The following is a 3,565-nucleotide window of genomic DNA, read 5'->3' on the forward strand; positions in this document are numbered from 1 at the left end:
ATGAGGGTATCCGATCAACCTAAATTGAAATGTCAGTTTGAACAGTATAAAAAAATTAAGATAATGGGAACATTGTGTTCAGTTTTGATCTTCAAAACATGCATTTAGGTTACCAACCCCCTAAAGGTCCCTCCTCTTTTTTGTGGTGGGGCAGTATAGTCTCTGTTGATGTTTTAGGCATCATTGGCTAAGACTTGCTTCTCCAAGGTTGGCGCATCCTGCAATCACTACTAAGTTTCCTGTCCAAATTGTGGGCTAGTTGTGAAGTTAAGCACTATCCCATGTATTTACAATCTGTGCAGACCTATATACTCTTCATTTCTGCCCACCTGAAAGCTGAGCATGCCTCTTGGAGCTGCAGCTCTGGTGAGTGGTACACCACTTATTCCCAATATGTGGATAACTTTACTCTTGTTTATGCCAGCATGGACAGTCAGTTGATGATCGCCTCACTTTTATGAACTATTGACTCCTACTTCAGTTAGACCCCCTCAAAGCTGCAAGTTTTATTTACACAAAACAATGCTCAGTAACTCATACTCCACTGAATTCTGCTCAGTTTGCCAAACTAAAATTTTTAGGTCTTTTCCATTGCCAGATATCTTCGGAAATTCTCCACAATCTCTCTAAAATGTGCATTTTTTTTTATTTGTCAGATGTCAAATTTTTCTCATTTTTCTGGGTGTCAATAGATAAATTTTTGTCTTCTGCTTGATTTAATTTCAATTAGGCTATGGAGACCAAGTATATCCTATCCTCTGCTTCCACAGCAGAGATTCACATTGCCTTCAGTATCTTGTTTGCTTTCATGAACCTATAGAATTAACATATGCATTGCTATCTTGTTTTTCTGTTTTTCTTTCTCTTTGCAAAATTTTTCATTGCCGCTTTGGAAGTCTTGTGATTCCAGTCTGCCTTTTTCTGCCATTTCTGAAGTCTCACAAGAAAGGCTCTGCCTTGCTGGTGAGGGATTCTTGATCCAAGAAATTCCACCTTTCCTTTTTTTTTCTTGGATTGACCCTAATTGTCTCTCATTCTCCAGGTGCTGTATTAATCCTGCAGGTTTAGAGCTTTCTCCTAAATATACTCTAAAATCTTGTATCTCTGATATGGACTTTTGTTCATTTATCATTGAGTAATTTCACCTGTATTCACATTCTCCTGTAGTGTATACCAATGACTAAGCCCATTGATGGAGTGGAACAAAGATGTTTTTTCTGATATCTGTGTAATCCAAGGATGCCATTTTTAATCGGCTTATTTTTTCACACCAGAATTGTATGCCCTTTTTGTATCCATATTGCTACCATGTCAACATCACTTATATGTAGTTTCATGCTTAAAACCATTAAAGGCAGTCCAGACCTTTGATTCCTTGCATCCTTTTTTCCTTCACATTTAATACTGGCTTTCATCATCAGCCAACACAGAGTTCATATTTTACTGGGAACTTGGCCATTCTGGTGTTCAAGGCAGTGAACTTGCTGAATTATCCGTACATTTCCAGTACTAAGGATACAGTATTCAGACTTCTCTTTTTATCTAGTAGTATTAACTCGCATATCTGAGAGCATTGTTAGCCAGTGTTATTGGCGAACAAGCTGCTTTTAATAAACTTTTCAATGAGCTTCTCACACCATCCTTTTTTCATTGCTGTTGCCATGGGAAATGATACTCTTGCGATTGCATATTGAACACACCAGGCTCTCGCATGGTCAGCATCTCTTCAAGAAATGTTGGATTGTGCTGAGAGTTCAGGAAAAACATTGGCTCATTTTCAACATCTTCAACACTTTGACATGTTGCTCAGCCTCCTCTCTGAAAGTCCCACCTTTGTTAAAGATTCACTAAAACTTAACTGAAACCAATTTGTTATACTAATTATGACATTTTCCTCCCTAAAGTAGAATGCTTTGATGCAAGTGAAGAGATCTTGATTTAGGGAATTGGAGCTACCCTTCCCTTGAATCAAACCGTTACCTTCCATTTCCCAGGTGCTATATAACCACATGAATACAATATTAATATGATGATTTTTTCTTCTGCACTTTTGTGCTCGCATGTTATGCTTCGACATTTTAACATTGGCACCATCTGCCTTACGGATTAAAGTAAACTCCACGTATATGCCCAGAATTACACCTCAATTTTTATATCCTACCCTAACATGGATTCCTTATAAAAATGTCTAATTTTAGTGTTTATTTTTGTTAGCTGAGCACTGATTATTAATATAATGCATTATTTATCAGATATAAATAAAAGTAATATAAAAACAAATGTATAATTTTTATTTCAAGTGATTTCTATAATGCAGTAATCAGAACCTATGGTATACAGATATGACAGAATCTAAGATATTCATTTAAATTGTTCAAATAAATTCATGGTCTGCGTTGCATGTAGACCCTGAGTACCTAAGAGTATTGATTGTGAATTTTATGATTAAATATTTTCAGGCTAGTATCTTCGAAGATGCTAAGAGAGAGAAGATACTTAACCATAGTTAAAATTTGGTCTATGTCTCTGAAATGATAAATTGCACCGAGATGTTTTTATCTGTCTTTATGGGGGCAAGGCAGAGCACACTGTTGGGAAAAGTAAAAAAAAAAAAAAAAAAAAAAATGATCTTACTATGGGTCTTAGCCACATGATGACCAGCATTGTGAAGTTTTAGGTTTTTTGACTGAGTCCTTATTGGTCCTCATAACAAATTAAGCATCACCTTCTATGGTCGAGAATGTCTGTTGACTCTGTGGGCATCTTTAGAGGAGTGCAGAAGAGTAAAAACTCTACAAGAGGATTGTCTTGATGTTGGTAATGGGTACTTGATCAAAGGTATTGGGTTATGTTTCCCTTGAGTCAGGACTCATTGGCCACCCCTCTCCTCTTTCACCACCACTTTCACTCAATAACTATGACCTTGCAGATTTTGCACTTCCCCATTATTATTACTTATATTTTATACCTAGACTCTTCATTATTATAAACTTTTTTTATGGTTTGTAAATGCTTATACAGTGGACCCCCGGTTTACGATCAGCTCCCAATGTGACCAATTATGTAAGTGCGTTTGTACGTGTATGTTTGGGGATCTGAAATGGACTAATCTAATTCACAATATTCCTTATGGGAACAAATTCGTTCAGTAATGGCACCTGAACATACTCCTGGAATGAAATAATATCGTAAACCAGGGGTCCACTGTGTTCCATATAATTCTTATCCTTTATGCACATTTACATTAATTTTTTTTTTTTTACCTGTGTGACTTTCAATAAAAATGCAAGAAAAATAGTTGATCATGTATTATGTTGCACCTTCAGGGAGAGGGGGAGTGTAGTGCACCCAATACTGAATTGCATTGGATGATATATTTCAGTGATTCCTCTTTGTTGCACAGTCATTCCTATCAGTTTCTATTTAGATGTAGTATTGAATAAGACTTTCAGATGTTAAAAGCCAAATGGCCAATCACTGGATAAATCAGTGATCTGATGCATTAATGTGTTTGTGGAATTTTACCAGCTCATATCAATTTTTTTTTAATTTTATTAAATTAATT

At 36.0% G+C, this 3,565-nt stretch overlaps 1 protein-coding gene across 4 annotated transcripts in view; it reads left to right on the plus strand.

Moving 5' to 3' along the window:
- or (AP-3 complex subunit sigma-2 or) overlaps window positions 1-3,297 on the plus strand; it is a 75,857-nt gene extending 72,560 nt beyond the window's left edge. For all 4 annotated transcript variants that reach the window (XM_070096071.1, XM_070096073.1, XM_070096072.1 and 1 more), the window contains one exon: window positions 1-3,297. This exon is cut by the window's left edge and continues 765 nt beyond it. The gene's annotated coding sequence lies outside the window, so the exon portion shown is untranslated.
- Window positions 3,298-3,565: the final 268 nt, after the last annotated feature.

The sequence above is a fragment of the Cherax quadricarinatus genome, chromosome 52, assembly GCF_038502225.1.
Source record: "Cherax quadricarinatus isolate ZL_2023a chromosome 52, ASM3850222v1, whole genome shotgun sequence".
NCBI lineage: Eukaryota > Metazoa > Arthropoda > Malacostraca > Decapoda > Parastacidae > Cherax > Cherax quadricarinatus.